The 21,103-nt window shown below is 41.2% G+C and overlaps 1 protein-coding gene and 1 long non-coding RNA gene across 3 annotated transcripts in view; both read left to right on the forward strand.

Moving 5' to 3' along the window:
• The first annotated feature begins 1,563 nt into the window (after positions 1-1,563).
• LOC141374301 (uncharacterized) lies at positions 1,564-4,160 on the forward strand. The gene is made up of 3 exons (XR_012381079.1): positions 1,564-1,678; positions 3,285-3,435; positions 4,089-4,160. It is a non-coding gene; the product is annotated as an uncharacterized lncRNA (long non-coding RNA).
• The window catches only part of LOC141374299 (uncharacterized), a 193,024-nt gene continuing 176,080 nt past the window's right edge, over positions 4,160-21,103 (forward strand). Inside the window, exon 1 of one of the 2 annotated variants that reach the window (XM_073902147.1) lies at positions 4,160-4,189. The gene's annotated coding sequence lies outside the window, so the exon portion shown is untranslated. Of the gene's footprint in view, positions 4,190-7,760; positions 7,865-21,103 lie in introns of those variants that run through there. The other variant, XM_073902148.1, reaches the window with a different exon arrangement.

Here is a 21,103-nt window from a genome sequence, read left to right on the forward strand (position 1 = left end):
ACTATGGTAGCAGCATGGAGAGAGCAATAGAGAGAGGTCTCAATTGCAAAACTCGGGAACAGGTGAAGGAGGGCTACTCAGTCAAAGCAGTGTGGATGGTGGGGGTGCAAAATTTAGGAAACTCAAGAAAGGAGCCCAGCGTTGTTCCGGGGAACCCAGAGATCTTTAACCCACACGCAAAGCTGAGCTGGGAATCTGAGGGGAGAGCCTCAATATGCAGATGAGAGCTAACCGATTTCCCCGGTTTGGTCTGTGCTGACATCTGCTTCTGGACTAAACCTCTCTCCACCATGCACCCCCCACTCCAAACCACCAGGGTGTCCAAAAGGTAACACGTGCTTCCGAAAACCATCATGCTTGTGGGACCATTTGCATCTTACTCTTCTGAAGTTAAAAAAATAAAGAAAATCAGATGTGAATTAACGAGCTATTTACAAGGTATCCAAAGATGCAGAGAAGCCAACTCTATTATTGCAACACAATAAGAGACAAAAAACCGTGTTTGCTTTGACACTTGTCATTCTTTCACTGACACCCTTTTTGAAAGTGGTGTCTTCAGTCTTGGTGTGAAATTTCCCAAGGTGCCAATCATATTGAAAACCGTGACGGTAGACCCTGTGTTTAGTCTCCCCATCCTGCTGGGAATGACCTCAAGTTCATTTTAGCCATGCTAGTTTTTTCTCATCTTCAAAGACACTGGCTCTTTCCTGACGCACAGGGTTTCCATCTGCTATCCTGCTACCCTCTCTTCTGGTTTTCTGACCAGTAGTCCGGGTACACACCTCTCTGTCAAGGCTACAACCAATGCGCCAACTTTCGGAAGACCTCCGACCTTCCCCAGGAGGGTTAATTCCCCGCCCTGGCTTCCCAGAGCCTGGGACCACCCGTTATTCAATCAGACAGTAACGCAGTGCGTGTGGCTACGTTTACTTCCTCTACCAGGCTTCAGGCATCATGTGAGCATCTTATTTACCCTTGTGCCCTCAGCTCCTGGCAGAGGATGGAGGCTTTCGAAAGGTAGATTGAAACAAAACAACCAAAAACCAAAATAAGATCATGTCTACAGAAATGCTTTAGACATTCTAGGAATTGCAAGAACCCCAAATTCACATTAGTTTTATGACCAGTGACTATGTTATGTTGGTCTGTGGTTACGTGAATTCTCCTGTGATGCTTCCTCCACTAGGAGCCAATATGACGGAGATGGGAGTCCAACAGAGTGTCTCAACCTTGGCTCTACTGACATTGAGGTTGGATCCTTCTTGATGGTGGGGGCTACCCTGTGCATTGTGGGACATTGAGCAGCATCCCTGGTCTCCACCCACCAGGTGCCAGGAGTGCCAACACCGTCCCTGTGTTGTGACAATCAAAACGTGTCCAAACATGGCCAAGTGTCCCCTGGGCGGACAAACCTACCTCAAGGTTGGGAACCACCAGACTACCTTATAGGATCATTTTTTAATCTTTTTTTTGTTTTGTAGGAGTATCTGAAAGGGACCTTTAAGAAAAAGAGAAACACCATTTATTGTGGAAACATTCAAGTATCTCCAGTTTCAAAAGTATCTCCAGCCAAATTTCATCTCACTTGAATTGAAGGTGTTAATAACAGAGAACTACAAGATCTTTCTCACAGAAATCAGCACACATATTCTTACCACTCCTGACCTGGTGCTTTATGGTTCGTTACTCGCTCCTCGCTGCTTGGGTGATGGTGTGGTTAGTAGTGAGAAAGCAACATGAAAAGGGAAAGAAATGCTAGAGTTTTCGCTCCACCTCTACTAAGAGACCACCTTACTACACTTAAATGTTTCAAATTATTTCAGGGGTAAGAAGCAAAGATCATTGTATTAATCTGGGTTCTATTGAGAAACAATAAAATACAGATACATGCATACATATGTACACATATATAGGGAGGTATATACAGGTATCTGACATCATACGCATATAGTATGTAGAGGAGTCTATTATGTCATATATGTGCATATTACATAGATATTCATGGACACAGGGTGTGGAGGTGTGCGGACGTATGATTTCTTCTTTGGCGGTGCCCATTTGATTTATGCACCTACACTATGTTCTTTGCTTACCTTCTACTTAATGAAGCCTTCAAAAGTGCTCAAGTACACACACACACACACACACAAACACAAATATACACCTGAAAGTGAAATAATTGAAATCAAAAGGGTAGTATATAAATTCCTTGAAGATAAATGCAGTGTTCTAATTCAACATGTATTTTTATCCTTTTGAAAAATATGGAGTATAAATAAATGTCCTATACATTAACTATCAAGAAGTATTCATTATTGATTACAAGTCAGGCTATCCTACTGAGGGAACCATAGAATTGAAATATCCTCTCATGATACAGTAGTAATCATTCCACTCCAATTAATTGACCTGTATTTTTATTTTTTATTTTTGTTATTTTAAAAAATGATATTTATTTATTTGAGAGACAGAGAAAGAGGGGGAGAGCATGAGCGGGGGGGAGAGGCAGAGGGAGAGGGAGAAGCAGGCTCTCCGCTGGGCAGGGAGCCCCACATGGGGCTTGATCCCAAGGCCCTGGGATCATGACTTGAGCCAAAGGCAGGCGCTTAACCGACTGAGTCACCCAAGAGCCCTGACACGTATTTTTAATATAAAAAGGGGAACTAGGGGCTCCTGGGTGGCTCAGTCATTAAGCGTCTGCCTTCGGCTCAGGTCACGATCCCAGGGTCCTGGGATCGAGCCCCACATCCTCCCTCTCCCACTCCCCCTGCTTGTGTTCCCTCTCTTGCTGTGTCTCTCTCTGTCAAATAAATAAAATCTTTATTAAAAAAATTTTTTTAAATAAAAAAATAAAAATAAATAAAGAGGGGGATCAAGTAAGTCTACCTAACAAAATTCCAATTATTTCCCATTTATGGGATGAAAAAAATTTGTCTCAAAATATTACTGTCCCTTCCCTTATACTCACTGAGCGTGTTTTGAATTAATGGAGGTTTATATGCCAGCCTCATTAAATATTGCCAATTTATCTGAAGAAATGACAGACTTGACTCGTGAGGATATGTTACTGAAAATTTACAAAATATTCAGCTCAATTCATTTGCAAACATCGGTGGGGGGGTGAAACCTAAGCATTTGAAATATTTCTATTTGTGAGCCATCAGTCTCCTTGGAAGCCAAAATTTGTTATAATTCAATATCCCTATGAGTAATTATATTTATTCTTGGATTAGAAACAATTTTATTTTCATTGGAGTCTTTGATTTATTTTTTCTCTTCTTTAGGGAAATCATTTCTATTGGTGATGAATAGGTTGCTGTTATGTGTTACCTTCACTCAGATACATCCCGTTTGAAGTCCTGGCTTCCAAAGGACCGTTTCAGGCCATAGGATAACAAAGCATATTCCACGAAGAGGCGGGCTTGTAAGGAGAAGGTAAGTCAGACCAGTTTGCTGAGTACGTCGGGGGTGAGGCAAGGCATTTCATCACTGGCCTCCTAACGGGGGTGTGTCCTCCCCTTACGCTGTCTCCAGAGAACAATTCCTTTGGTCACTCAGAGCCTTTGTGGTTCCATATGAATTTTAGGATTTTTTTTTTTTCTGTAAAGAATGCCATTGGAATTTGCATTGAATCCATAGATCACTATGGATTGTGTGCATTATAACCATATTAATTCTTCCAGTTCATGAACATGAATATCTTTCCATTTATCTGTCATCTTTAATTTTCTTTGTCAATATTTTATAATTTCCAGCAAACAGACTTTCACCTCTTTGGTTAATTTATTCCCAAGTATTTTAGTGTTTTTGTTGCTTTTTGTAATGTGTAATGAGATGATCTTCTTAATTTCCTTTTTGGAGAGTTTATGACTTGTATGTAGAAATGTCAGTGATTTTTTTTGTGTTGATTGTGCAGTCCTGCAACTTTACTGGATTTATCTAAGAGTTCTAAGAGTTTTTTTTGTTGTTGTTGAGTCTTTAGGGTTTTCTACTTATGTGATCACGTCATCTGCAAACAGATGATTTTACTTCTTCCTTCCCAATTTGGATGCCTTTTATTTCTTAAGTTTATTTTATTTTTTTAAAAGATTTCATTTATTTATATGAGAGAGAGGGAGAGCACAGAGGAAGAGTGAGAGGGAGAAACAGACTCCTCACTGGCAGACGCTTAACCGACTGAGCCAACCAGGTACCATGATGCCTTTTATTTCTTTTTCTTCCATAATTGCTCTAGCTAGGATTTTCAGTGTGACGTGGAACAGACGTGGCTAGAAACTCATCGTTGCCTTATACTGGATCTGACAGGAAAAGCTTTCTGTGTTTCATTGCTGCGGATGATGTTCGCTGTGGATTTTTCATAGATCACACTTACTGTGGTCACTGAACTCCAGGAGTAGATAACACATTTTCTTTTTGCTTATAAAACACATACAGAATTCAAGAGGTAGAAAGAGCCACAGCTAATCTATGGAGAAGGTCTGAGATCCCACTGTGTGCACACTCTGTTATGCCTCCATCCATGGAGGTATGATGGCCCAATACCCTATGAGTTCCTCCTGACCGAGGGGCAGGTCTAGTCACCCTGGGGATGCCCCACAGACCAGTAGCACCTCTTCACACCTTGGCTGCAGATCCTATTACAGTTCTTCACCCTGAAAGACCCCTCCTGGGGGTTGCTTGACTGTGTACATGCATTCTTCTCTTTCTGCAAGGCGTCTTCTTTCCCTCTGCCTAGAAGTCACGTCCTGGGTGAGGGATACAGTCACTCTGGGATAGAGCCTATGTTTATTTTTATTGTGTCTTAACATACATTTTAAAATGCTCGTCCACCTCTCACATTACAGAGTTTTATTTCTCTTAGACTCACTGGAAATACTCTCATTTTGATTTCATATTTGAAGAGTGCATATAGATGCATAAATGTAATTTATTTCCAATTTATATCCTTTTTCAGAATAAGAGTGTCAAGAATGGTCAAAATCACATGTATTACATTATAAATACCTCACTGTTATCTGAGAGAGAATGGTACATTTATGTTATTTATAGATTGCTGAAAAACATAATTTCATTATTTTCTCAAACTAAATGCTAATATTCAGACTTTCCCAGGTTCCCCTCATTTTGTCTTATACCATAATAAAGTCAAAGAAAAAGAATTCACTTTTGAGTTCCAATTACCTGGAATTGCCCTAACAATTTCAGGGACTTCTTCAATTCCCTCTTACACTCTGAAAAGTACATGTAGGTTCCATTTGCCCGCTGCTGTAGGATCATCCTGTTTTCAAAGCACTCCCTAAACACACCCATGCAGATATTCTCTATGATTTCCACGTGAGCAAAAGGGAAAGCCAGCTCAGCTGAATGCAGCCTATTTGGCACAACCGGCTAAGGAAACAGATTGCATTCTCTGATGGCAACCCGTCATTATCAAAGAGAGAATTTAATTTCGCGTGTCTGCTTTTGACTACAGCTCTGCCTGTCCTCAGCGATAAACCCGACAGGTTGTACGGAAGACACAGAGCTGGATCTGCGATGCATTTCTGAAACCTAAATAAGATTGTTTATGGGGACATGGAGCCTACTGTCATCACTCTTTATCACACATCAAGAGGGAACACACAAGACACTTTCCAGGGATTCTCTGGAAGTTTCTCTCCCCTCCAGTCCTCTAGATATTCAGTCGAGGCTCTGAGGCCCCCAGGATGAGGCTCCGGAAGCAATTTGGTGTCAACGTCTGGGAACAGTGATGACTCGTCCTGGATAGCAGGGGATGAGCAATCCGTCAGGGACACGGGTGCTCCTGCTTGCTTCTGGCTGGGGAAATCTCCCACCCTGGTTCCACATTCTGCACTGGGTGGCCATCCACAAGACCCTCATGCAGCTACCGCACCCTCTACCAGCTAGTGGCCAAATTAAACGTGCCCACTGCCAAATTGCCCCGCAACCGTTTCTACTTTCAAACCAAGGTTTCCTCTGTTTCATAAGAAAATGCAGATTTCCAAATTGCCAGTCTCTTTCATACACCATGGGAAGGTTACATGTTTGATTCTTGGAAGAAACAAAATTGTGTTCTTTTTGTGCCACGCTCACATTTTCTGTAAAAGTCCTTGCAGCGAACGAAGAGGACCTGTTTTCATTTTAGCAGGTCCTAGCAGAGCTGGGCGCAGGCATCCCCGTGAGAGCTTGATAAACATGCGTGGCTGGGCCCCACTCCTAAGTTTGTGATGCAGCAGACCTGGGGTGGGGCCCCCATATCTGCATTTCTAACACATTCCCAGGTGGGGCCGGTGCTGAGGGCTCCTGGCACCCCACTGAGGGAGCACCATTCTTCCACAATGTATTTCTCACATGTCAGCCAAATAATTACATTCAACAGATCGAATAATTCTATATTTGGGGCTCCAGATCCATCATGATTCATTCCATTAAACGTTCCCCTTTCTAAAAAATTTCACTGCTTAATTATCCACATCTTGGCATTTTAAAATATTTTCACTCCGGCTTTGGTCCCTGTAAATTTAAGGAAACAACAAAATCAATGTAGGCATTGTTCCTGATGTTCCCATCATACCCATTACTTATTCTTAGAATTTAATATTACACTTTATTTCTCCCTTTATTAAAATTAATTTTACAATCCCTCTTACCTTGTTTGAAAATGAACTAGCAATATCTATCCACGCATCCGTATTAGAGGCACCTGTAAGATTTAATCACTCTCAGAAGGCTCTTAATAGCTAAGGCTTACCTGTAGCTCACCTTTAAGCTGTGCTGGTTAACCAAGGGGTCAGGCAGACTGCAGGGCCCCCACCTCTCTTCAGTGGTGAAATTTCAGGTGTGCAGGGGGAGGGCTTACACTTCCAAACACAATCTCCCCCACATGCATGGCGGTGTCTCAATTTCCATTCTTCGCTTGATTACCAAGTCTTTCACTAAATAACTGGAACTAAAAATTAAAATGCAAGCAAGCACCCCTGAAACCGGTGAGATACTGAGTGAAAGGCATTAAATTTATTATAGGATGGTGTTAATCTCCTAGGGCCACTGCCAACCAGGGACTTATCACAGAGTATTCTCTCTCAGTTCTGGAGACCAGAAGTCTGAGATCCATGAGGGGTAGGGCTGTCGGGGAGGGGCGCAGCCCTGCCTTCACCTGGATCTGAGACACCCCACCCCGCCCCTCAGCAGGGGGGGGGGGGGTCCTTCCTGCCTCTTCCAGCTTCTAGTTCATTCCTGTAGGTGTCCCCTGGCCTGTGGCCGCGTCCCTCCATCTTCACGTGGCTTCTCCTCTGTGTCTGTGTTTCTCTTCTTCTGTCTTTTATAAGGACACTTACTGGATGTAGGGCCCATCCCAATCCACGATGATCTTCCTGGTTTCTGGCACCGAGCTCCTAAAACCTTTGGAATTTCCGGCTGGGAGTGAGAACATCTTTTGCTATTCATATAAAGCGCCCTATGGACCACACCTGAGTTTATGCTAATGCGGTGATTGTTGGGGCACAGGTGGGGGGGTTGGGAGGGGAACTGGTTGCCAGGGAAACCAACCACGTGATCAGGGGGTTGGGCCTGGGGCCCGCACTTCTTCCCTCCAAGGAGAGCAGGGTGGTTGGAAATTGAGTCAATCACCACTGCCCAGGGATTGCATCCATCGTGCCTAATAAACCTCCCTAAAAAGCCCTAAATGAAGAAGTGGAGAGAGCTTCCAGGTTGCTGAAGGCATCCGCCTCCCTGGAGGGAGGGGCACCCCAAACTCCCTGGGGAACCGATGCTCCTATGTTCGGGACGCTCCGGACGTCGGCCCTGCCTGTATTACCTCTTCCTCTGGCGGTTCAGCTCTCCTCTTCGTGATAAACCGATGCTCGTAAGTACAGGGTGCTCTTGAGTTTCCTGAGTCCTCATGGTAAATCACCGAAATTGAGGAGTAGGTCGTGGGAACCCCGGTGTCTAGTCAAGTCAGGCAGAACTGTAGGCAGCCTTGTGGGACGGAGCCCTTAACCCTGTGGGGTCAGCACTGACCCCCCAGTAGGGCCAGGATCAGAATAAATGGGAGGAAACCCCACTGATTTCTGCAGAGAATTGCGGAATTGCTTGATGTGGAAAACACACATTTTGTGTCAGAAGTATTGAGCAGAGAAACACTTGTCCCTTCAACAATCAAAAAACTTTTTTTTTTTTTTCCCTCCTGTAGAGCAAACACCTCCTCCTGGAGGACCTCCCCTGGCTCTTGGTCTTTTCCCCTGTAAGCCATTCTCCTCTTTATAGGCAGAGAGCATTCTCTAAAACACAAATTAGATCATGTCCGTGTCCTACTTGAAACCCTCCGTGGTTTTCTGCGGCCATTAGAAAAAAGGATAGGTGTCTTCACCTGTCCCGCAGACTGCGGAGGGGTGGCTGGTGTGACTGGTGGTCATTGACAGAATAAATACATTTTGGGGGATGATGATGCTCATCCAAAAAGCACATCTCGAGGTAATTTATGCTTTGTGTTCTATTAGTTCAATACCTTTGAAAATAATTTCTTACGACTTCTATATGACAAAAAAGAAAGGTACATAATTTATAACTAGTCAGTGCACTCAACCACAGAAGACTGGATCCTTTTGTTTTTGTAAGGGAGGCTGTCCTGCCCTGAAATAAATTCAATTTTGCCTTCGTATTTCCAATAGTTGTACCTCTTACGTGTACTCCAGGTTTTCGGTTCTCCTGCAGAATTTCCAAAAATCCCATCTATTATGGGTGTCTTTGTTTTGTTCCTGGCTTAATAAGCCTACTTCACTTTTGCTCACTCTTGATTGGCCTGGAGGGAGAGATCAATAATCCTCACCATATCCGAGATCTATGCAAGACCAAACAGAGCTCAAAGTCAACAAAGAACACCCTCTTGATGGGATTTAAGAGGGGGCCGTAGAAATGTGTGGTCATGCTTTGTGGCAGCTCTAGAACCTGGTATTGCACTTTAAAATACTATTGGACAAATTATTAGTTAAAATGGGGGAGTGTGAGCAATATCATTAGACCAGCTACATCTAAGTAGAATAGGAATTATTTTTAATTTTGGTTTCTAACCTCATTTCTAATTTGGTCAAGTGTACCTGTGCAAAGTTTATGTAAACTTCTGGATTGTTACTTACCAAGTTATAGTAAGAAAACCAGCAGCAAAGTGAGGACTTTTTTTTGGCCTGTCTTCCATCTTCTGGTTCCTTATTTCCTGACTATAGGATCTCACAATGTCTGCTACTCCCGGAATATCCCATTCCTGCCCCCAAACATTCAGAAGGATCATTTGCAAGACTTGGTATGTGTTTGGGAAAATCTGGATCCTTTATGCAGGCCTTCTCAGAACCTTGAATAAACAGATGTTCACTAGATTATTCAAAAACTGGTGTGTCATATTGAAGTGCAATGCCAGATTCTTTGAACATGGAAGGATTCTAAGGTCTACATGAGGCCAAAGTACTTCCAGAGGGACCTAGCTGGATGCAAAAGGTCCGGATCCTCCAATGCCCTTCGCTTTACCTTCCCCTGTTGGTAAGACTCCCAGCTCCCATTTGTCTACAATTACCTGCCCCAATCTGCCCAGCTGGAACTAATCTCTCCATCTTCTGAAAGACTTGAACAGGATTTTTGCCCAGTTGGTTATTTGGTGATTGCCCCTCTTTTTTCTTTTAAATTGTACAGCTGACACAGTAGATCACATTAGTGTCAGATGGTCTTGGGTGATTTGCTGTGATCTCACACAGTGCGTGAAATAGGATGGCTACCCCCAAATTATGTGAAACGAATTGAATGATTCGCCTTTACAAACTATTCGAACTACTCATTTTTGTTTTGTTCATCTTCAGGGACACACTTTTCATGTAGGGGAGGGAAAAAGGTCCTTATCTGGTCAAATACCTATGTTTAAAGGGTTTGACCAAGATCTAGATATTCTGTTGAATACACATTGGTACATCTCAGAGACGCATTTGTCTACCTTGTTTGCCAACTGTCCAGATCGTCTGTTTGGGTCAATCTGAACGCAGCGCCTTAGACCGCTCGGCCATCCTGACTGCTCTGTTTGGGCCAGTCTGGTTCACTTCTCATCATGATGCGGGGAGGTCTCTCAGCATCTCCTGAAAGCTGGAGCTCGAATCAAAGAGCATGGGTGGATTTTGTGGGCCTCTGTGCACGTGGCATACAGTATTTTGTCTTTAGTTATTTAAATTTCGTGCAAACCTGTTGGAGCACGGTGAGGATCGGTACTGTGTCTGGTTGGCTGTGACACAATGTTCTAGTTTAGTTCCTTTCCATTAGCCTGCCAATGCCTAGTGCTGACAAGCTTGCCAACTAGGTCCAGATTTTAGTTCACCGGAAGCCCGGGGCTACGGTGGGCTTCAAGTGAGAGAATCGGTTGACTCTGTGAGGCCGCTGAGAACCCAGGTGTTCTCCTTCTTCCGATGATTCAGTCTTTGCAATTCGTTGTCTTGGGCTCGGTAGCAAGATTTCTGTGCAGCTCCACGTGTGGCATCAGGATAGAGAGATGGGATGTGGAATCCGAGAGCCCATCCCTTCTTGTGCATCGCTCTCAGGAGGACTCTTCTCCCAAGACACAGCGCTGAAAACATCTCCCATCCTATTAGCAGGGATCGCATTACCTGCCTAATTCCTGAGCTGGACACTAGGGAGATTATGGGCATTGCCTCTAGTTCAGTCAGATATTTCAAGGAGCTGAGGATGGTATCAGCTTTTCCAGGACCATGGGGCTGCATGGCGGTGCAGGGGGGTGGCGGACGGCAGGTGTTAAACACAGGGACAAAACCACACACTTAATTAGAAGTATAAATGGGGAAATGCATCCAGAGGGTCAACTAACTGCCAGTGTTCCAAGGCTAATGTCTGCAAGGGTTTGTTTGCTTTTGCTTTTGTTGTTGGTAGAATAAAATTTCTGATGGTAAAAGATGACGAATGGCTGCCTTTGTTTACATCAAACTGAGCAGAAGTTAGGAAGGGTCAGGACGGGGGAAAAAAGCACGATGAAGCTTATGTATTCTTTGAATTTTATTTTCATTGCCAAACCGTGAGGGAATTCGAGAACAAAGGTGCTTTTCATACGACTCGTCCTCCTCAGAGGAAGAATGGAAATAACAAAGCAGAACTAACACACAATGACTTCCCATCCCAAAAATGCGCCGGACGTTGTCATTATCTCCTAAAAGACACAGACTCCAGATTGGAGAAGGTCTCACAGAATCCTCAGTGATGCAGAACTTGTCAAAGACAGTCCACGGGACTTGGGGATCGATAAAAGAAAGCATTATGAATTCAAGCAAAAGAGCCTCAGGGCCTTCCTTGTTCCCACCCCCCCCCCGTCCAAACCTACCAACGTTGGTACCGTAAACTTGGGAGCTTGGGTTCCATTTGCATGGTAGGGCTGGGAAGAACCACAGGCCTGCCTCACCCACCAACCGAACAGAACACCTTAGCCTATGACACAGGGCTGAGCTCTTCCTGTAGATCTCAGGGATAGTTTTAGATCTCTCACAACGTACAGGGCGATTCTGAACTAATCACCAAGGCCCATGTAAATCTGGTTTTCAAGAACTCCCCCCCCCTACCCCCAGCCCAGTAAATGTCTTTGACTTTTTCCACCCACAAAGACCCTCCTTTGGCAAATGAGTTAATTAAGTTCCTGCGATTCATTAGGAGGGACAGAACTTGGAAGAGAATCTTCTCTGGAAGTTTTAATGGAATGAGCAAGGGTTTTATTTTTATTCCTATATTATGTATAGGTCAAATCCCCTCCAGAAACCCCTGTTTGCACAATACCTCAGTCAATTCTTCTCCTTCCGATTACTTCAATTTCCATCTGCCCTCCACAGGCATAGCACTTGATTTACAATGGATTTCTGACCCGTCCTGTAATTATGGTGCCCTCTCCGTGGAGGTGTTTCATACTGCTTTCGGAAGCCTCGATAATAAAGTACATATTACATTTCCTTGAATCTGAGAATGCTTTTATGGTGTGACACACCACTGTTGCATGGCTCTCTGAAAGAAAATCTTGCCAATTAAACCACTCCCCTGCTTCCTTGCCATGTAGAAGTTTGATACTCCTTCAAACAGCTTCTTAAAAAGCGTATGCTACCACTCTTATGTACACATAGAACAGGAAATAGATACAAAACAAATGAAGTAAGGGGTCCCTAAGACTTTTCACAGTTTTTACAGGCTGGCATTCACATCCTCTGACACTGATAGAATCTCCCATGTCATCAGCATGTTGCTGAGCTCCCATCCTTTGCTTTGTGCTCACGATTTATATGGAAATCTACATCCTGAAATGGGCACAGATCTTGCATATGCAGCTTGAATTATCGCAAGTGGGTACGCCTGTGTATGCATTGCCTTGAGCAAAAAGTTAACCATTGCAAGTAGGTTCTCCCAGCCATGACTTTCTACCCCACAGATTACTTTAGGTTCCCTTTAATATTTATAAAAATAGAGTTCTAGAACACTTTTTTTTGCATCTGGCATCTTCTGCTTCACATTACATTCGTGAGATTCAGTAGTGCTGTCATGTGTACTGGTGGTCAGTTCATTTTCGTTGCTGTGTGCTGTTCCATTGTATGAAAATACTATCATTTGGATTCTAACATTGCAGGGTTTTGATGTGTTTCCCATTTTCGGCTATTATACATAATGCCGGTGAGTACGATTTTGTGTAGATGCCTAAAAGTGAAATGGATGGATCTTTGGGTATAAGTTTCTTAAAACTGTAGTGCAGAGTACCATATACTTCTCAAAGAGCTGGTATTAATTGAATATGGTAGCCACCTAGCCTGTGGTTACTTAAATTTAATGACAATGAAATAAAGACAAACATTTAGTTTCTCCATTCTAGTGGCCAAATTTCAGTGGCCTCATTGCGGCCAGTGGCTACCATATTGGACATCACAGAATAGAACCTTTTCGTGAGCAAGACAAGTTCCATTGGCTAGCACCATTCCATACCCTTATAACTCTGTATTGTGAGTCTCTCTAAATTTAGAAATCCAGGTGAGTGTGAGCGGTATCACTTTGTGGTTTTAACTTGCCTTTACTTGGTAGCTGATATCTTTGGATAACTTGCCATGTTTCCTGCCCTTTTAGAAATTCTTTTCCAAAGCTCTTATTAAAGTCCCTTGCTTGTATTTTGAGATGGTTGTCCATGTTTGTATATATGTTTTTCTGATGGATTTGAAAGAGTCCGTTATATTTTCTGCTCTAACAAGCTTTTGTGTGCATGTTGCAAATATCTCCTCCCACACATGGCCTTTCCTTTCACTCACTTAACAGTGACCGCTGTTGAACGGAGGTGGTTTGTTTTAAGACAGCAAATTTTACAATCCTTCAGGATAATGCTTCTCATGCACTGTTTATGAAACGGAGGGCTTTGTTTCTTGAGATGGATCCATTAATGGGTATTGTTCAAAACAGCCGTGCTATTAGCTATTCCGTGGGAATAAGGAAGGTAGATAAAGGTGCAGCTCTGCCAAAAGGACGTCAGATAACAGGTCACTTTAGTAGAGACAGAATCCTTCCATAAGATTCTAGAAAGAGAATAACTGTACAAATATTTTATTTCCATTCTAATCATATGTATAACATGAATACCCATGAAATCTATTAAAGTCTAGGTATCATTCTATGCTATACCTCTGTATTTTTTTTTAAGTTTATTTATTTATTTAAGTAATCTCTGCACCCGACCTGGGGCTCAAACTCACAACACAGAGATCAAGAGCCATGTGCTTCTCCAGCTGAGCCAGCCAGGTGCCCCATACCTCTGCATTGTTATGATGAAAATTACATAGACATTTGGGGCGCCTAGGTGGCTCAGTCGTTAAGCGACTGCCTTCAGCTTAGGTCATGATCTCAGGGTCCTGGGATTGAGCCCCGCATCGGGCTCCCTGCTCAGTGGAGAGCCTGCTTCTCCCTCTCCCACTCCCCCTGCTTGTGCTTTCTCTGTGTCTGTCTCTCTCTGTCAAAAAATAAAAAATCTTAAAAAAGAAAATTACATAGACATTGGCTTATAAGTCAATTCTAGTTTCCTTGAAATTATTTATGGGCACTTGAGACCAAAATGTTTATCAGAAACTATTATCATGTTGTCCTTTAATAGCAACAGGGCACGTTAAACATTTGGTGGGGAAATACCAACATTAGCACAGATGGCCACTGGACAACTAGATCCCTACCTCACACCAAATAAATACACCACCAAATACATTTTGGATTGATGAAATACATAATTTAAAAGGAAAAAAATGTAATGTAAAATATAGACAAATATTGTTAGAAATTTGGGTTGTGGAAATACTTTGTAAGCTTAACTCTTAATATAGCAGTCAGGAGGGGTGCCTGGCTGGCTCAGTCAGTGGAGAGTGTGACTCTTGATCTCGGGGTTTTGAGTTCAAACTCCATGTTGGGGTATAATTTTGTATATATATATCTATATATATAATTTTGTGTATATATAAATATATAATATATAATTCTGTATATAATGTATGTTACATATAGAATATATACGTATGTATTATCTATTGTATGTTATATAGAGAATTATATATTATAACATAATGTTATATATAGAATATATGTGTTATATATAGGATATAGAATATATATTACGCATTCTATATATAACATACATTATGTATAATGTGTAATAATATATATAATTTGTACATCGTTACATAATTGCATGTACATAATTACATATCTCTATATATCTGTATCTGTGGTATGATACGTATATAGAGATACAGTTTATGTATATCTTGAAAGCCAAAAATAAAATATAATATGAAAATCTTGCTTTGAAAGATAGGGTTATGGAGAATCAGTCTTAAAAAAAATTTTTTTTTTTTTTTTGGTAAGTGGTAGGCATTGAAAAATATTTGTAAATTTTTATATTTCTACCCTTTTTGTTTACTGGTACAGAGGAATGAACAGAAATAAGAGTTCAAATCATAGAAATAACTATTTCTAGTTAATTTTCTCAGCGAATTGAATGAATGTCATAATGAGATAATATATGTGAAATGGTTTTGAGAATTGTAAACAATAGGAAAAATGGGAGTGTTTATTTAGAGTGATTTTGCCCTGGCAAATACACTCATTCTATTTTCCATACATTCACAAAATCCACTTCACTAGAAATCATTCCAAATAACTTTTAGAAATTGAACCACTTCTTCTGCATTAGGAGAAAATAGAAATAGGGAAATTATTTCCCTAAGCACACATGCTGAGTGCCAGAACTGATTAATAGTGGAGCCCAGAACCAGCAAAATGAGCAGCCTTGTGGGATGAGAGAATCAGAGAGCTTACCAGTATTAAACATTTGATTAAATGAAATACTTTGAGACCACTGAGCAAACCTCAACTTTCTTTTCATTTTCAATATCCCTTTTTCTTTAATGTGTTCTGAAATACTTTTATTTTTCATGAATGCCAGTGAAGTCTTGTGTACATCATGGAATATGAACTCAGAGTGAACTTATTTAAATTCAGAATTGATTTTTTAACCTGAATCTACATGTCAGTAAAATGAAACCCTTGAAAGCATGATGAATCATGTCACGGACGTTTTTAGGTAAAAATAATGTATCAGCAGGAATAACTAGTAGAAGTTCCCTGCCCCCCCCCCCCCCCCCCCCCCCCCGTTTTTTTCCTACAGACCTCTAAAAAGTCTTAAATATCTGTTGGGTCTGCAGCAAACCTCGTTCATGAGAATGTATGGGTCTGGAAACAAATATAAACTCCCCTCCATTCCCCATGAATTGATATCTTAAACCATTGAAATGCTATTCATAATGAACACCTTAAAATAACTTACTACTTTTTATTCAGCTATGTTGTGCAGTGTTTTCTTAATGGAGGAAAATCCACGTATACACTGAGACTCTTCCTAGAATATCCCATCATCTTGTTGGATCATCCCTTAATTTATGGGTTTGCTGATCCCCATGATCCATAAATTGAAGTCTATGTAGAAGAATTGTGTGGGAAACATGTCTGATATTCCTTTATATTCTGTTTTTTGATACCTCAGTATCCTGAACTGTTATGTTACAAATGCTGCCCTGTAAGAGCCACCCCAGCCCAATACACGGTCCTTGCTCCTCCCGTGTGCCCAATGTCAGCCTCCATTTCTGCTAAACCAAACTGAAGTACACAGAAGACCACTTTCCCATTGAAGACTGGAGCCTTGACTGAGGAGATTGGGCTCCATTTCTCTCCTCTGAGCTACATCCTCAGCTTGCTGGCTCTCTCCTGAGGTAAGGCTGCTTTCCAAGGAGGAGGCATGAAGCTATCCAAGTTAAAGGCACAATAATAACTACTTTCCAGTTGAGAGAACATATACATTAAAAGAAAAACATCAAAAGCCCCTCAAAGTGTTCCAAAATTCACCCCGTGAAAACATCTCTGACAAACCGGGTAGTTATAGGTTTACACAGTCCTGTTTGCCCCCAAATTTTCCATCCCTGTTAGCCACCAAAATTTCCATCATCCCAAGTCTAATGATACAGGCAATTTGGACCAGATAGATGTGGGATAGTATGCAGACAGAATAACATGGGGGGAAGAGAAACCTCTGTTCCACTTTTGACACAAAGAAGGGGCTTCACTCTATAATCTCCACTAGTTTTTGGTTTCTTTTTCTCATGACTTACTCGTGTTCCCGTTGGGCACTCTGCCATTTTCCTCATGGTTTGGGGCATTCTTCTCCATATCTTCTTCCTTTTTATTCGTTGATGACCGTGAGAAGAGTTCTCTCCCTTGGGATGTTCGGCCTCTGCGGCGAGCAGCAGACACAATATGCTTAAAAAGAACCCAGTTACAACACGACCAAGAGTGCAACGCTACAACTGTGCTTTAAATGCACAAGGCAGAACTGGCTTATCTAAGTGTGGAAACCAGAACTTGTCAACAATGGTACCAGGATGCCCACAACCACAGCATAATGAACAGCATGGCGGGTTTAGGGGAATGGGAATAATTTGGAACAGCCTAGAGCATATACCGAATATTGGGCAGTTAGCTGTGAAAGGTATGTGGGGCAGTGGGCACATTGAGAAGTGTGAACTTTGGGGCGCCTGGGTGGCTCAGTCTGTTGAGCATCCAACCGGTGATTTTGGCTCAGGTCGTGGTCCTGTGGGTCGTGAGATCGAGCCCCATGTTGGTGGGGAGTCTGCTTGAGATTACCCCCTTCTGTCCCTCCTCCCCATTCTCTCTCTCAAAAATAAATCAATCTTTTTTTTTTTTTAAATATGAACTTTATCCTGAAGGTACTATGGAGTCACCACAAGACATTAGAAGTGATCCCAGGAAGATGCACTTCAGATAATTTTACTCAACTGCTCAGTATGGCAGAAGGCTTCCCATCCTTTGCAGCCGCCATACTTTTCTTGGTCACTAGGTGATTCCTGTCTCTTAGTGTGCTCTTACTCTCTTCTGTCTTTCGCAGTCTTATATTGGATCTTTCCTCCAAAGACACCTTTCCATTAAACTTCCAAGCCTGTCCCTCCTCACATACCCTGCACCCCCCCACCAAACATCATACCCACTTTCTGGGCTCTATTTTGGTTTATCCTTAAGACCTTTTTTTTTCTTTCTAACATGCTGTAAAATACTCTGTTGTATGTGTTTTTCTTTTTTTCCTTCCTGGTCTATCTCCCTAACCAAGGTGAGATGAGATCTATGCACAGTGGATATGCCAGCCTGAAGTACAAGCTCAGACCTGGTCAACAATGTTTGTAGAACCTGCTCCCTTAGACTTGATAAAACGGTACTGCGTATGTTTTGTAATATGGATCATTCTTGTTTTCCATTTTAAAAAATAATAGTTTTACTGCAAAAAATTTTTTGAAAAATGTAGAAAAGTAAAAAATAAATTTAGGCTCTGATATTCCTGCTTCCCAAAGATGAACGCTGCCCATTTTTTGGCAAATGTTTAACTTATTTATTTTTTAAAAAGGATTTTATTTATTTATTTGAAAGAGAGAGAGCATGAGCAGTGGGGAGGGGCTGTGGGAGAGGGAGAAGCAGACTCCCTGCTGAGCAGGGAGCCCAACTTGGGGCTAAATCCCAGGACCCTGAGATCATGACTTGAGCCAAAGGCAGACACTTAATTGAGTGAGCCACCCAGGTGCTCCTAAATTATTTAATATAATGCACATTTTATATATAGTATGTCATATATACATTTTATGAAACGTTTACAAATTTAGGATCCTACTGTGCAATTGTGCATTCTGCTTTAAAAAGGCTATTCTTTCAAAAATTTCCAATGTGATATATATTTTAATCTGAACTTTAATGACTGAATAGTACCACAAAATCTATTTAACTAACTTAATTTTGTTGAGCATTCGCACTTTTTTGGATTTTTTTTTTTTTTACTACTATCAATAAAATTGTAGTGAACATCCTTGTTACATCTTTCTATAAATATCATTATTTCTTTAGGATAAATTCCAAATACTGGAGTTGTGGTAGTTTTTAAATGGTACTGTGTTTTTTTTTCCCCCCTGAATCAATGCGAGACTCAACTCAGCCCTAATAATAACATGCTATTTCATTTTCTCAGTATTTTTCGATCTGCCTGAGGAATTGAGAGAAAAACTAGTCGTTTTCTTTAGTTTGAATATTTTCTTTCATTTTAAAAACTCAAACTCAACATTTATGTAGTTTTCCAAACAATGCAATGTGTTTAGATATGCATTATTTAAGCATCATTTATGAGTAGACAAGATTCCAGTTTAAATAATTAGGCACATGGATGAAATATTTACAACTCTTCTTGGAAATATGCATTTATATTTTCATAATGATTAATAGTCACCTTAATTGCTTAATTTTCTAACAAAAATCATTGGTGCTTACATGACTGTGAGGTAAATCAATCTTAATTACTTTATTCTAGACTAATAGACCTTAAATAGAAAAACTTGTGTCTGGAAGGTGACTCTCCTTCTTCCAAATTGGACATCAAGACCCCCTCCCCTCAAACTACACAATGTCCTGCCACATTTATTGAATATCTGATGCCCTTTGAGCTCTGTGCAACATGCCCAGCATGCTTAATGCTAACATACATTCTAAATATTCATGAAAAACATGGGAGAAATATAAATGTACTCCATTCAATAGAATAAACTATGTAAGGAAATGATTTGGAAATTATATACATCATATCTAAAATGAGAAAGGACAGTTACTTGGAAATGAGTCTGAATTAGACTGAAGAAGAGATGAGGACATTGAATGTAGCTGGCATTCCTCAAATACAGATTTGCTTATTTAACTTCAAGGAGGAATCAATTCTGTTTCAAATGAAGAAAGAGATTTTGTGCCCAGAATGGCAAATGGGCTTATAAAGCTAATTCCCCTAGAAACAACGGATATTGGAATTTGTGGAGAAGATGCTATTCAAATGAAGATTGTAAGCTCTAAGAAGGTAGTGTGACCAGGCTCTTTTATTCACCGATATCTATACTGAGGACTGTGGCAGTTTGCATTCAGCATTTGCGAATATTTCTAGTATAAATATTTGAATCACTTAAAAATGATCCCCAGAGGCAAAAAGTCAAGGCTTCACAAAATGTCTGCTAAGGTGAATAATTTAAGTAAATATCCAGGATTCCTGTTAAATATCATCAAGACATTTTTTTACTTCAATCCCTTAAAGGGTAAACAGAAGGAAACGTTATGTTCAATGAAAGCAAGAAATGATGACCGCTCCTGACTACTAAGTCGACTGCTTACTGATACCTGAAGTCTACCCACAGATAGGGACATACTGATAACCTGTCCCCCATCACAATAAACAGTGTCAGATCTGAAAAGGCATATCCAGTAATGAGAAAGAAATGCAAATGGGCATGTGTAAATCCTTTCTCTTAACAAAGTCTATCCATCAAGACTTCTGTTGCTTTCTCCCAAGTCCTATTTTCAAGGTTGAAATCTGACTGTAAATGTCCCTCCACCTCCCCCTAGGGGAGAGATGCTTAGGGCTGGCTCTGTCCCCTCACATTCTTTTATCTGTGACATAGATTCCCAACTCCAAGAAGCTGCCTGAGATAAAGCAAATTCAACAATGTTAGGAATGCAGTCATCTCAAGATTCTGACCATAGGCACAGAGAAACTATGGGATAAGGGGTTTGGCTGTCATCTCTACCAACTCCCTGAACTCTTGAATCTGAGAAGAGACTTGTTCTCCAGGGCAAAGAGTAACTGACTGGACAAGATGGAGTTTGTTTATTTGTTCATTTTTGAGAGAGAGCATGAATGCATGCGAGCACGGAGGGGAAGGGCAGAGGGAGAGGGAGAGAGAGAGAATCCTAAGCAGGCTCCACACTCAGCACAGGGGCTCGATCTCACAACCCTGAGATGACCTGAGCCAAAATCAAGAGTGGGAAGCCCAACCAACTGAGCCAGCCAGGTGCCCCGAGATGTAGTTTTTTTAAAGTAACAAAGTGACTCAAAGCTACGGACAGATCCCTTGCATTTCAATCATTTTCCATTGCCAGTGGTCTATTCTAAGATAAGCAAAAATCAGAAAAGAGCCAACAGAACATTGTTGCCTTATTTGCAAAGAAAGCCGGTGAGGTAGAATGAGAAACATCAGCAAAAAGAAAATATGATACACTTCAGAAAAGGAAGGCACTCTCAGCTAATTCTTCATAGTCTACAAATAACTTTTAATATATGATTTCTCAAAAGGAGTTAAAAGAAATAAAATGTCTCCAGATATTACAAAACAACAGAGGAATATGTAAATTAGGTTGGGAAAACTAGTGGAAAGACATGAAAGACAAAAATAGGAATTTAAAAGGTTTGGGGGGGCTGTAAAATAGCCTCAAAAAGACTAAAATATTGCCAGAAACACAGGGGATATGTTTAGGGAAATCACTGAAAATAAAACAAAGAAAAGGGCAAACATGTTTAGAATGAGAAAAATGGTGGCAATGACAGAGCGAGGATAAAATGTTTACATCGTTGGTGTTCTGGAGAGCAGAACGGAAGGAATATTCACTTCAAAGATGTGACCGAAGACGCATTTCTTGAGAT

The sequence above is a fragment of the Callorhinus ursinus genome, unplaced genomic scaffold (assembly GCF_003265705.2).
Source record: "Callorhinus ursinus isolate GAN/ISIS: 27379988/994484 unplaced genomic scaffold, GSC_fseal_2.0 scaffold16, whole genome shotgun sequence".
Classification (NCBI taxonomy): Eukaryota; Metazoa; Chordata; class Mammalia; order Carnivora; family Otariidae; genus Callorhinus; species Callorhinus ursinus.